At 37.0% G+C, this 15112-nt stretch overlaps 1 pseudogene; it reads left to right on the top strand.

Annotated features, from left to right (window-relative positions):
• The first annotated feature begins 8963 nt into the window (after window positions 1–8963).
• On the top strand, window positions 8964–13068 carry LOC141499213 (tubulin alpha-1B chain pseudogene; annotated as a pseudogene).
• Window positions 13069–15112: the final 2044 nt, after the last annotated feature.

The raw sequence follows: 15112 nt of genomic DNA, 5'->3' as shown, positions 1-15112 counted from the left end.
AAGACAGACTCAGAATCTTTTTGAAAACAATTATAAAACACTTCTCACACAATTTAAATCAGATTTAAATAACTGGGCAAATATCAACTGCTCATGGATAGGTAGAGCTAATATAATAAAAATGACAATTCTACCAAAACTAAACTATCTGTTTAGTGTCCTACCAATCAAAATTCCAAAAAATTACTTTAATGAGCTAGAAAAAATTGTAAGTAAATTCATATGGAGAAATAAAAAGTCAAGAATTCCCAGGAGCTTAATGAAAAAAAAAAATGCAAACGAAGGTGGCTTAGCACTACCCGATCTAAAATTATATTACAAAGCATCAGTCATCAAAACTGTTTGGTATTGGCTAAGAAATAGAGTGGTGAACCAGTGGAATAGACTAGGTGTAAAAGCAGGAGATGATTATAGTAATCTATTGTTTGATAAACCCAAAGAGTCTGGCCACCAGGATAAAAACTCCCTCTTTGATAAAAACTGCTGGGATAATTGGAAGTTAGTATGGAAGAAACTTAGATTAGACTAACACCTCACACCCTTTACCAAGATAAGATCCAAATGGTTACAGGACATAGACATAAAAAAACAATACTATAAGCAAATTAGAAGATCAAGGACTAGTCTACCTGTCAGATCTATGGAAAGGGGAACAGTTTATGACTAAGGAAGAGTTGGAGAACATCACTAAAAACCAATTAGATGATTTCTATTACATTAAATTAAAAGGTTTTTGCACAGATAAAACCAATGTAATCAAAATCAAAAGAAAAGTAGTAAATTGGGAAACAATCTTTACAACTAATGATTCTGACAAAGGACTCATTTCTAAAATATACAGAGAACTGAGTCATATTTTTAAAACAAAAAGCCATTCCCCAATTGACAAATGGTCAAAGGATATGCAAAAGCAATTTACAGATGAGGAGATCAAAGCAATCCATAGCCATATGAAAAAATGCTCTAAATCATTAATTATTAGAGAAATGCAAATTAAAGCTTCTCTGAGGTACCACCTCACACCTCTCAGATTGGCCAGTATGACCAGGAAGGATAATGATCATTGTTGGAAGGGATGTGGGAAATCTGGGCCACTATTACACTGTTGGTGGAGCTGTGAACTCATCCAACCCTTCTGGAGAGCTATTTGGAACTATGCCCAAAGGGCAACAAAAATGTGCATAGCCTTTGACCCAGCAATACCACTACTGGGTCTATAACCTGAAGAGATGAGGAAAAGGGGTAAAAACATTACTTGTACAAAAATATTTATAGCAGACCTGTTTGTGGTGGCAAAGAATTGGAAATCCAGTAAATGTCCTTCAGTTGGGGAATGGTTTAGCAAACTGTGGTATATGTATGTCATGGAACACTATTGTTCTATTATAAACCAGGAGGGACGGGATTTCAGGGAAACCTGGAGGGATTTGCATGAACTGATGCTGAGTGAGGTGAGCAGAACCAGAAAAACACTGTACACCCTAACAGCAACATGGGAGTGATGTTCAACCTTGAAGGACTTGCTCATTCCATCAGCACAACAATTGGGAACAATTTTTGGCTGTCTGCAAAGGAGAGTACCATCTGTATCCAAATAAGGAGCTGTGGAGTATGAACAAAGTACAAGGACTATTCCCTTTAATTCGGGGGAAAAAAAAACCCAGATGTCTTATGGTTTGATCTGGTTACCTCTGCTTTAAGGATATGATTTCTCTCTCATCACACCCAATTTGGATCGAGGTACAGCATGGAAACAAAGTAAAGACTGACGGAGTGCTATCTGTGGGGTGGGGGTGGGGGGAGGGAAGCAAGATTGGGGGAAAACTGTAAAACTCAAATAATATCTTTAATAAACATTAAAAAAGATAAAAAAACTAACCTTGTGAGCTGATCAACCTTGATGGATGTGGCTCCTCCCAGAAGTTCAGAGAGCTAGGACAACCCTAGAAGAGCTGCTATGAACAATGCTATTCCTGTTCAAAGGAAGAAAAACAAAACAAAACAAAAACCCTACAGAATCTGAATGAACACTACATTAACTTTTTAAAAAATATTGTAGTATAGGATTTTGTTTTGCTTTTTTGCCACAACATAAAGTAGTACTATAAATATTTTGGTGCATATAGAATTTTACTTTTTATCAATGATCTCCTTTCCCTTTTTAAAAAAGTTGATATTCATTGATTGGGGAATAGCTAAAAATTATGTCACGTGAATTTGAAGGAATATTACTATACCATAAAAAAATGAATATGATGAATACAGGAAGCATGGAAAGATTAACATGATCCGATATAGAGTAAAGTAAGCAAAACTAAAAAAAATCAATATACACGAGGACTACAACAATGTGAATGGAAAGAAAACCATGAAATAATCAAAACTGAATGCTGCAAATTTTAAATAAACAAACATGCTTCCCCCAAAATGATATGAAAAACAAAAGTTGGTGCATGGACAGAACACTTATGCATTGCTAATGTTTGCTAAATATTTTATCATTTCTTTTTCTTTGAAAAAATTTTTTATAAGGAATGCAAAGACAGAAGTAGTAGATAGTGGAGAAAATTTAGATGATTTAAAAATAAGATAAAGCAATAAATATATATTTTAAAATATATTTTTGAGTTTTTTGGTGTCAGTAAAATTAAATTTTATTGTCCCAAATAATTTGCATACTATTCAATATAACAATACAAAATATTTTAAAATCGACACAAAATGCTTTCAATAGGACAGTACAATAGTTAGCCTAAGAAAGGTTTTCTCTAGAATGGTAGTATTTGTTAAATAAGGGTGTTGGACTAGATGTCCCCTAAGGTTTCGGCCAGAACTAAATCTGTGGGGTGGGGAGGTCATACATCTAAAGAGCCCCATGAAAGATATGTGCAGGCAAGAAACTCTCCATGGAGTGATATGGTCCTTTAGTAGAAAAATAGGCTCAAGATAAAAACTGAGACAAAAAAAAGGAAAGACAGAGGTGTGGAAGAAGTTAATCACTAGACAATGATACAGACCAACAAATAGTCAGATATAAAAGGAGACTAGGAGAGAAGCCCCTGTCAGACAGAGGCAAAGAAGAAAAAGCACCAGCCTAACAGAGACTTGTTCCATGGAGCAGCTACCCAGACATTCTTTGGTACTGTGGGTTATCTGAACCGTCTAGTTCCAGTAGAAAGTGGGGTTTATCAGAGCAGAGGCTTCTTTGAATCCCAGAAATCCCTGAATCCTTTGAAGTCGGGGATTTGCCTAGGATATAACCTGGAACTCTATAGGTTACTAAGAAGGTGGAGGCCTATCAGAGGTGAAAGTTGCTCAACTATCCCTTCCACATCATGGAGTTTAGAGGTGGAGTGATCCCACAATCTAGAAAATCTGTGTAAAAATTTTTGGTCCTTCCTTCATACCTGAGAAGTCTGAATTTTTTTCTTTTTTCTATCATGGAGTATTTATAGCATCTTATTGTAAAATTTTAGTTACGTGTTTTTCTGTGTTGTTTGCTGGCTTTCATGTGTCATCTGTAGCTTCCACAAAACTCCTCCAAATTCCCATTTAATTTATTATGCCAACCCACAATATATTAAACTGCAATGGATCTCGGCTAGGTGGTGTAGTGGATAAAGCACCAGCCCTGGAGTCAGGAGTACCTGGGTTCAAATCTGATCTCAGATACTTAATAATTACCTAGGTGTGTGGCCTTGGGCAAGCCACTTAACCCCATTTGCTTTGCAAAAACATAAAAAAACTGCAATAGAGATAATCTCAATGTGGAAGGAATAAGGATATGTCTTAAGGACTGTATGTATATCTATGGAGGTAGAAATCTAACATCATCAGGAGAGGCAAGGAAAAATATCTTAACTCTGGACACTCAGGCATGAGTCTTTACTATGTCCTTTATTTTCTCAAAGAAACCTCTACCATATTCAAGATTTTGTTTACCTAAATGACCAATGATATTGCAGGTATCAAGACCAATTTCGAGTGAGATGTCTTTATCTTGACTGAACCTCAGCCACTGCTAACCAATGCAGCTTCCCTCTCCACTGCTACTGTACTGCCTCTTTTCAAATTGCAGATCTTACAAATCTTGGTCCTGATATGGTTCACTTAATGATTCACACCACCACTGCTACTGTCCTTCTTACCTTGTATTGTTACTTTTGGCTACTTACCCTTCAGCCACAGCTTCTACCTATGATGCCTAGCTTATAATTTCATTCATTGCTTCCTGAAAATGCATTCCTTCTGATGTGTCTCCTTTCTGCAAATCTGTTCTTCTCCAGAAATCCTTTGTTCCATCTAAACAAAAAGAATGTAATCTAAACTCTGTCAATATGTTCTCTCTGAATCTGACAATAATGTCAAATCTTCCTCCTAGAAAATATATGATAAATTGGACCTCCCTTCTTTCAGTAAAGGGGTGGGAGACTTCAAATAACAGAATATTGAATATACTGTCAGGCATAATCATTGTATAAATTTTTCTGTGTTTTCAGTCATATCCATTCTGAAACCCCATTTGTGGTTTTCTTGGCAAATATACTGGAGTAGTTTGTCTTTTCCTTCTTCAACTCATTTTACAAATGAGGAACCAAGGCAAACAGGGTTAAGTGACTTGCCCAGGGTCACATAGTTGGTATGTGACTGAAACTAGATTTGAATTCTAGAAGAGGAGTCTTACTGTGTCACTCAGCTGTCCATTGTATAAATTAGTTGAACTGAACTGTTTTTCTTTGTAATAAGAAGTTCTCAATGGAATAAGGGAAAAGGGATAGGGAAAATCCAGAAATAACCATAATGTAAAAACAAAGAGTATTATGATTGATTGATTGATTCATTCATTCATTCATTCATTCATTTATTTGTTTAAATGTTTATTTATTTATTTATTGTAAAAAAAGGAACCCTTGATTGCACATTATAGTAAATTGATTTAAAAAAGTTAAATTAAATTAAATTAAATTTTAAAAAGGAAATTGATTCCTTTTTTAAAAGGCATAGTTCTTCTGGGGACTTTTGTGACATATCCTTTAATACCCTCTATATTTCCAAAAGTTACCAAAGTAACTTCCTTTACCTATCCATTTTTCCTGGGGGGTGGGGTGGCACTTAATATAGAAGCTTATAAGTGACTAATAACTGTTTATTCAACTGAATTGAAGAGGGTCAGCTAGTTCTTTAAAGCAAGGCCTGTGCCCTGCAACAGCAAGTAAAAGGAAGTCTCTGGTGTATTAACCATCTTTTCTGCCTCTGACCCCTCTCCCCACAACTTGATTTCTTATTTCTCTACATTCTTCTCCCTTCTTGACTAGTCTTTTTTGTTTTATTTTTTTCTTCTTTATGAACTCTATCTGATGATCTCCCTCACCAACTTCATAACCTTATGGTGATTCAGAACAATTTAAACCTTCCTGCTGTCTAGCAGGATCTACACTGATCCTCCATACTATTCCCTAAGATTTCCTTTTCTTTCCCTCATTTCTTGGTAAGCAACTTTGCTGCCATCCCAATCCCCTTCCTCTTACTGCTTTTCCCAGGGTTTTTTGAAATCTTATATGTCCCAATTTTATCCTAGGCACCTCAGAGCTCCCTGCCAGAGTTAATTCAGGACACAAGTAATAAGTGAACTTTTGAGTTGTTCTAAGCTCCTAGAAGAAGTTCACATTGGGTTGACAAAATGAATTATGTAGTTGTCATAGAACTTTTCTGAAAACGGGGTTGCCCTCTTGTGGTCAAAAATAAGATATCAAAATCTTTAGATTTTTAAAGTTGCATTAGCTGAGTTAAAATAGCCAAAAATTTTTCCTGCCATTTAAATGTTATTAGGTCATTCAAAAGTGATTCAGATGAGGACCATGGTAATAATAATATTCATAGAAATCTAGAACAGCACTGGAAGATGCATTTTTTGGTTCCATTAACTCTTCAATTAAGTAAACATCAACAAATATAAACTTTATTTAGCTTAACAGTCACTAGAAGACAAGAATTAGTCTTTTTCATCTTTCATTCCTCAGTAAACCATGCAATGCCTGGTGTAATAGTAATCTCTTTATAAATGTTAAATTTGGAGGTGGCTAGGTTGCACAGTGGATAGAGCACCAGCCCTGGAGTCAGGAGTACCTGGGTTTAAATCCCATCTCAGACACTTAATAATTACCTAGCTGTGTGGCCTTGGGCAAGCCACTTAACCCCATTTGCCTTGCAAAAACCTAAAAAAAGAAAAAAAAAGGAATTGTTGAACCATCAAATTCAAAGTAGTAGTCAACACTGACTTTGGGAGGTCTCTAGTAGAGGACTACAGGAACCTATACTTGTCCAGTGCAATTTAGCATTTTAATCAATAACTCAGTATGGTTATCAAATTTGCAGATAATACAAAACTAAAAAGGAGAGTTAATATACTGGATAAAACATTCAGGATTCAAAAGATCTTGACAGGCTCAAACATAGGGCTGAATCTAGTAAAATGAAGTTTAATAGGGGTAAAAACCCGTAGGCATTAAATAAATAAATAGATATAGATAGATAGACAGATGATAGATGATAGATAGATAGATAGATAGATAGATAGATAGATAGATAGATAGATATTGAATTTGTAGTGATTCCAGATTAATAATTCTGGTAAATATTGAATAATGCCACCCATCTTTTCTTTCCTCAAAAGAGTAGAATGGGAATCTACCTATCTGAGAGAAATGAAGAAAGCAATGGAAGGAGAAATCAAGTGGGGTGAAAAAAATGTTTCACAGATAGTTGCTTCTGTTCTGAAAGAAAGGTGAATGAAAACCTATCTAGGACTGTGAATTTCCTAGAATTTTATTAATTTTTTTTTACTTATCAACCAACTCTCAACCATTGTGAATTGATTTATATCCCTTCTATTTCATTCTAAATATCTCTAATGGCATGTTTTCTAAACATCAATTAACTACAACTTTCTCTTTCAGATTCATGTTCCCATTGTTTGCAACTAGTATTGAGATTAAAAAACAAAACAACTTAGCAGTGGTTGTGAACAGATGAATAAGTAATTTGAAAGTTGAATGACTGATGATACTTGAAGAGAGAGTTAATATGCCAAATCAATCAGCTTCAGCCATTACTAAGTAAGAATAGTCATTGAAATCATTTGATGAAGTAAGTGAAGGCTGTTCCAATTGACTGGGTGATTTCGTTATGCTCCCAGAATTCAGAGTTAATATGGCTTTCCAGCACATCCTTGGAAAAGCAATGCCTGGGAAAAGATAGATTTTGCTTAGACCTTGTCCAGATTTCCTTCTCTCTCAGAGATCTCTTGATCAAAGAAGGACCTTCCAGTTCTGAAGGGTTCAGTGTTAGATTTAGATCTCATTGTGATCCTAAATGCCATCCCTGGAAGAATTGAGAGCAGTGTTTATATTAGGAGCTAAGAACAAAAGCAAAAGGACAAATTTATAAGAATGAAAATTTACCACGCTTTGGGGAACTTCTTGAATACCCCACCAATCAGAAGAAAAACCATCTAGTAATTTAAGAGCTGTGAGTTATTCCTTTGTCTGATATTTATGAGTTGAAGTCTATTTTAACTCAAACTAGGCATGTATTGGTGGGAGTGTGCATTACATTTGTTTTGCAGGATATGTTATAACAACTGTTTTTAAAATGTCACCTTAGTAAATACCCCTTTCTAACAGCTACTTGAGACTGGTTGCCTAAATGATTGTCAACTGATCATCTTTGGACAAAGCACAGCAGTCGAAACTTGAGACGTCATAAAAGAATCATTCCTGACCCTCTCATAATATCCCTTAAAAAGCCAAGGGTAAGAAGTAACCAAATTTCTAGGGACCTGAATTGTCTATGAGAATTCAGACAAGGATAGTGTAGGTAGGTGAGAAAACTGAAGCAACTCAGTTTTGTCTGATTTCTCTATTTTGACCCTCTTTGTATTGTACTCCCTACTTCCACCTTCTTTACCCCTGAAAGCGCAAATATCTTGAACAAACCTATTAGGACAGGATTACAAGAAACAGCTACCCCAAATAAAAGCCTTTCCTGTTATGTTCCCAATCTTATGCCCAATATCCCAGGAAGGAACTCCATTTAATCAAGAAGTCCCCAGTACCCAATTTACCTCCTACCTAATTAAAACTTAATAAGCCTTTGTTGGTTCCTAAACTTTCTGATATTGGTTCTGGTTTCTGTTTATTCCAGCACTGATGATTTGAAATATAGTGACTCAGAGCCTTCATTTCATACAGTACCATCAGTCTATCATATAATGAGAGAAAATAGGTATTTAAGTCAACTTTGTATTATCTTTATTGCCGGTGTATCCTAGTCATACCAGCATAATCCTTTTTTGAGTAATAATCTTATACTTTTTGGACTCCTCTTTTTCCCTCTTTGCTCATATACATTCAAATTGTTTCAAAACTCTACAAGTATTTATTGAAGGTTCACTATGCACTTACACAAAAAGAGTCCCCATCATTGACTCCAGAATCCCTTCTTTCTCAGTTTGTCTCTTACTTCAGGCTTTATAATGGCCAAGAGAGACTGTGCCAGATTTTTTTTTACCATAATGCAATTTTTAACCAAATTTGCATTTCATTTCCTTCCATTTGCATAGAGAGAAGGCAAAGGAGGGAGCAGTGGAATATATACAAATATATAAAATATATATGTGTGTGTATGTGTGTGTGTGTGTGTGCATATGGTAACCCATACAACCAAGCATGAATGCAATAGTATATCAAAAAGTGAACCATACAATTATCAATTCTACCTCAGAAAATTTAATTTGCTCTGGAGGTAAATACTTTCCCTGATGAGAGAATAATGGATAATTCTAGAATTAAAAAAATTGGAGAACTTTTCTCTACTAATAATAGAGAAGACCTCAGCCATTCACTGTCAACTTGACTTCCCTTTTCCTCAAAGAGTAACTTGGTAATAAACTTCCAGGAAGCCAAATGGGCTCTGGAGTCATAGTGATCCCAAGAGGGAACACAAATCCTGTCACTGCAATGACTGATCAGAATTGTGTAGCCATCCAAAAGAGATCAGCTTCCTCATCTCTAAATGGTATGCTTATCAAATATGACTTGTATTAACTGCGTGACCTTGGACAAGTCAATTAATACTAATTGCCTCGTATCTAGGGCCCTCTCCAGTTGTCTTAATCCATATCTGGTCATTGGACCCAGGTGGCTCTGGAGGAGAAAGTGAGACTGGTGACTTCGTACAGAACCCCCTCACTCAAATCCAAATCATGTAATTGTCATGACATCAACTCCCTGATGTCATAGTCTTCTTCAAAAATGAAGAACAAACCAGGGACAATTTTGGGCTATCTGCAATGGAGAATACCATCTGTATCCAGAGAAAGAATTATGGACTTTGAACAAAGACCAAAGACTATTACCATCAAATTAGAAAAAAAAAATCATTATATTATTATGTAATTTTACTATCTCATACTTTATTTTTCTCCCTTAAGGATATAATTTCTCTGTCATCACATTCAACTGAGATCAATGTATAACATGGAACCAATGTAAAGATTAACACAATGTCTTCTGTGGGGAATGGGGGGAGGGATGCAAGAATGGGGGGAAATTACAAAACAAAATAAATAAAATCTTATGAAGGACAAATATAGTTATTATTATTATTATTATTATTATTATTATTATTATTATTGGATGACACAAAGCTGAGAGAGATATTGAAACGGCAAGACATAGTTCAGATTAAAAAATTCAATTCAATTATACTAGACACTGTCCTAGCCCGTGGAAATATAAATAAGATAAAGACAGTCCCTGACTTCATTGGAGTTTACAGTCTAAGGGATTTTTAAAAATCCAGACAGGCTAAAACAGATTGCAATCTAAGAGCAGGTGAGATGGTTTCTTAAAAATCAGGTTCTACTTGCAAAGACAGCGAAGGCATTATGAGTCAACAGTTCATTTGGGGGAAAAAGGCAGGGTGGGTGGGGAAAGACAGTTCAGTCCACTGCAAGTCCAAAAGGCATCAACAATGTAGTAAGATAGCCATACATGTGAATGTGACCTTGGACACATTAAAGAATATGAAGTTTCCAGTGATTAGAAGGTTATATTTGTTCTACACTTTGCTTGCAAAGGGCACATCTGGAATATTGCATTCAGCCCTGGTCAGTGCCTTTTAGGAAGGATTTGTTTAGTTCAGGGGTAGGGAACTTTTTTTTCTGCCAAGGATCATTTGGATATTTATAACACCATTCCTGAACAATACAAAATTATCAACTAAAAAATTTCTCTGCTCTATTTGGTCAAACATTTAATTAATCCATCCTAAAAAGCTCCTAGATATATTGGATTTTGAACAACCTGTGGTTGCCTTGGGAGCCCCAGACCAAATAATTTCACTTCCCCTCCACCCTGGTTTTGGTTTGAAAGGTTCCAAAACAGATGGTGAAGAACCTGAAACTATCCCATATGAGTATCAGCTAAAAAAAAAAAAAAGTGAGGGTTTTTAGCCTGGAAAAAGATGGCTTGAGTACTGGGGGAAGGGACATCTTTGTTACCATTAAGTATTTGAAGAGCTGTTATGTATCATAAGGATTAAATTTGTCTTGCTTGATCACAGGAACATAAATAGGAAAAATTCAAGAGGTAGCAATGATGAAAATTTAGGCTTAAAGGAAACATTCAGAGCTCTTCAAAGTGAAATGAATTTCCCTGCAAGATAGTGGTTAACTTTCATGCAAAGGCTGGATTGCTTTACACACAGACACACACACAAACATGCAGACACACACACACATACATATACACATACACACAAACACACACACACACACACACATACACACACACACATGCTGCAAACAAGAAGTTTGACCTACCTACAAGAATTTAAGAGGAAGATATCATGATGAATTAAATTTGGGGAAACTAAACAGAGTTTTTAATATCAAACCACTTACTGACATAAAAAGCTACTATCTCTTTAACGCCAACATACTTCTAGGTGTTGTTTACATGTTTATCTTTACATAGCTGTAAATCAGGGAACAACACATTCTCTGAACAATCAAAATCACAATTCATCCAAAGAGAAATGGAAAGACATGATAATAATTAACATATATATTGTAAATTCAGGGACTAGGAAGGTGAAGTAAGGGGGCAGAAGGTGAGGTAGAGCCTACCTCACCTCTGAATTAAGTGTTTTACAAATACCTCATTTGATCTCCGGGTAGATGATATTATTATTATCCATTTTTGAAGATGAAGAAAATGAGGCAGAGGTTAAATAATTTGCCCAGGGGTACACAGTGTCTTGGGCTGAATTTAAACTCTTCCTAACTTTAGGCTCAGTGCTTTATCCATTAGGACTTTAACTGCTATATGATGTTTATAAAGTAAATTGAATCTTTCCTAATAATATCCTTTATATTGGCAAAAGCCATCATCAAGATCACCTATGCCTGGAGAAGTTTGACTGGTCATGCATCAAGACTGAAAGATAGCATATAGTTAAACATGCTTTTAACATGTTTATCCTAAAAACTCATATTTATTAAGAGAACCAGTCACAGTGTTACTTACCTCGACTCTTAGCTTGTTGAGGGCTGTAACAAGGCCCTGGTACCCTGCTTTTGCCGTCGCAGTTGCTGCTTGACCCGCTACCCATCACGTGTGAATACATCTCTATCCATGTCTGCAAAGCCAGTGTCCAGATTGGCAGTGCCTGCTGGGAGTTGTACTGCCTGGAGAATGGTATCCAGCCTGATGGGCAGGTGCCAAGTGAGAAGACTATCGAAAGAGGAGATGACTCCTTCAACACCTTCTTCAGTGAAAATGGAGCTGGCAAACATGTCCCCAGAGCAGTGTTTGTAGATTTGGAACCAACTGTCATTGATGAAGTTCGGACTGGAACCTACCGCCAGCTTTTCCACCCTGAGCAGCTGATCACCAGGAAGGAAGATGTTGCCAATAACTATGCCCGAGGGCACTACACCATTGGTAAGGAAATCATCGACTTGGTTCTAGACAGGATTCGGAAGCTGGCAGACCAGTGTACAGGACTTCAAGGTTTCTTGGGTTTTCCACAGCTTTGGTGGTGGAACTGGCTCTGGTTTCACCTCTCTGCTGATGGAACGGCTTTCCATGAATTATGGCAAGAAGTCCAAGCTGGAGTTCTCCATTTACCCATCCCCTCAGGTTTCCACAGCTGTAGTTGAGCCCTACAATTTCAATCTGACCACTCACACCACCCTGGAGCACTCTGATTGTGCCTTCATGGTAGACAATGAGGCCATCCATGATATCTGTTGCAGAAACCTTGATATCGAATGCCCCACCTACGCTAATCTGAATCGCCTTATTAGCCAAATTGTGTCCTCCATTATTGCCTCTCTCCGATTTGATGGTGCTCTGAATGTTGATCTGACAGAATTCCAGACCAACCTGGTTCCCTATCCCTGTATCCATTTCCCTCTGGCCACATATGCTACAGTCATCTCTGCAGAGAAAGCCTACCATGAGCAGCTTTCTGTGGCAGAGATCACCAATGCTTGCTTTGAGCCTGCCAACCAGATGGTGAAATGTGACCCTCGCCATGGTAAATACATGGCTTGCTGCCTGCTCTACCATGGTGATGTGGTTCCCAAAGATGTCAATGCTGCTATTGCCACCATCAAGACAAAGCGTAGCATCCAGTTTGTGGATTGGTGCCCAACTGGCTTCAAGGTTAGCATCAATTACCAGCCTCCCACTGTGGTTCCTGGTGGTGACCTGGCCAAGGTACAGAGGGCTGTGTGCATGCTGAGCAACACCACAGCCATTGCTGAGGCCTGAGCTCCCTTGGACCACAAACTTGATCTGATGTATGCCAAGTGTACCTTTGTCCATTGGTATGTGGGGGAGGACATGGAGGAAGGAGAGTTCTCTGAGGCACGGGAGGATATGGCTGCCCTGGAGAAGGATTATGAGGAGGTTGGTGTGGATTCTGTTGAAGGAGAGGGTGAAGAGGAAGGAGAGGAGTACTAGTTAACTCTTCCATACAACTGCAGCATGTCTCATCCAAAACTCAGCTTAAACAGGCTTAGCTTATCTGTAATCTAGGCAACTGTTTAGAAGGTACCATGATGGTGTGAAGGCAGCCTTGATAGTACAGCTAGCTATCTGGTTAGTTTGTCTATGCTATCAAAACTGTGATCATGTCTTAAGTTTTCCATGTGTCTGAAAAAACTTCCCATCATGTCTATGAAATTAAAAGCTCTAAGGAAAAACGCAAAAAAAAAAAAGAGAGAGAACCAGAAGACAATTTCTAGAACATTGAGTGACTCCTTCAAAAGAATCTTTGAATAAATATGGACAAGAATTATAGACTTGGGGTAGAGCTAGGTGGCGCAGTGGATAGAGCACTGGCCCTGGAGTCAGGAGTACCTGAGTTCAAATCCGGTCTCAGACACTTAATAATTACCTAGCTGTGTGGCCTTGGGCAAGCCACTTAACCTCATTGCCTTGCAAAAACCCCCCAAAAAACTAAAAAAAAAAATTATGGAGCTTGAGAAAATATGATGGGAAATTAATCTAATAGAAAAATTCATTGATGTAATCAAAAAAATCTACCTCCACATGCAAGAATGCAGAAATGACGGAGTTCAAAAGGCCATGTCAATGTTTACTTGTCAGATACAATTGGAATATTTTATACAATTATGGGCTTCTCATTTTACGAAGGAAAATTGAATTCTTTGAATATATTCCAAAGAGGGGGAACCAGAATATTGAGGTGACCCATAATTACCACATGCTGAAGAAACTGGAAATATTTAACCTGGAGAAGATAGGTGTGTGGGGGGGAGGAATTTAAAATACCTAATTTAGGCACAGAGTTATTTTTAAATACAGTGTTCAAAGGACTTTTATGTAACTTTTAGAATTTTTACTTATCCTCTAATGAAAACTTCCTCCAAATGTTACAGAGAAGCAGATTTTGCAGTGCTTTATAAAAGGAAAAAAACTTCCTAAAGATTAGAACTAAGGAAAAAAATGAAATGTGTTTACTTAGGAAGTAATGAGCTTCTCATCACTAAAAGGATTCCATTGAATGCTTGAAACTATTCATTAGGGATGTTTTGGAGGTTTCCCTCTCAGCTTGGTCTAGTCTAGATGATCTTTGAAGTCACTTTTAATTCTACAAATAAAAACATCCCCCCCCCAAAAAAAAATTACTGGACTCACCAGTCAATGACTAGTTTCGAGATAGAAGAGTTGGTTTGTTAATTAAAATTTTGCTGGTCTTTTCCCTTAAAGTACAAATTAATATTCTAAACCTTTTTGAGGAAAAAGAATTTCTCCTCAACCTAGTTATATTACCCCTTTCTTTCATCAAAGCACTCAAACTTAATAGAGGTGTAGGTTATTTAATTCAACAAATATTCAAATGTCTCCTGGGTGCAGAGATGATGGAAGATAAAAAATTTATCAAAGTCATTCATTTTGTCTTCATGAAATTAATTCTAAAGAGGGTATAATATATAGAAATAATTATATAGTTATATAATACATGTAAGAATCACTAGGAATGTGTTGGTGTTAAAGAGCTAGGCTTTTATGTCAGCAAGTGGTTTGATATTATTAAAAGTACTGTTCATTTTCCCACATTCATGTGAAATATCCATCCAATGGGGAGACTTCATCTCCAAGACTTTTGCATGAAATATGCTATTTCTGAAAGGGAATTTTGAAAAGGGGTTCTAGGAAGAAGACATGGAGAAAGAAAGGTCACCTTACCTGGGAGGACCTGGGAGCCTTCTCATCTGGCTGGCACATTAAGTAAATATTGACACCCTCTTCTTGCTCTACCAAATTTGGCACTCTAATGTAGCCCTATGATGCTGATTCTACTACATACAAGGAAGATTCTATGTGGAAGCCAAGAAGAGATCCTGGGGGGGGGGGGAATATGAGGAGAGAGGGGAGAATAGTGAGAGTTAGATGACCAAGAGGAAAGGCTTTAACCAGAAGAAATGCCAGAGTGAAGGTCTCAATGTCATTGATCAGTAGCTGTGCTGAGGAGTAATCACAAAACTATTCTCCAGTTCCATGCTGTCAGTGGTAGG

Source organism: Macrotis lagotis, chromosome X (genome assembly GCF_037893015.1).
Source record: "Macrotis lagotis isolate mMagLag1 chromosome X, bilby.v1.9.chrom.fasta, whole genome shotgun sequence".
NCBI classification, from domain to species: Eukaryota; Metazoa; Chordata; class Mammalia; order Peramelemorphia; family Peramelidae; genus Macrotis; species Macrotis lagotis.
The sequence above is the reverse complement of the archived record's forward strand: the minus strand, read 5'-3'. Positions and strand labels throughout refer to the sequence as shown.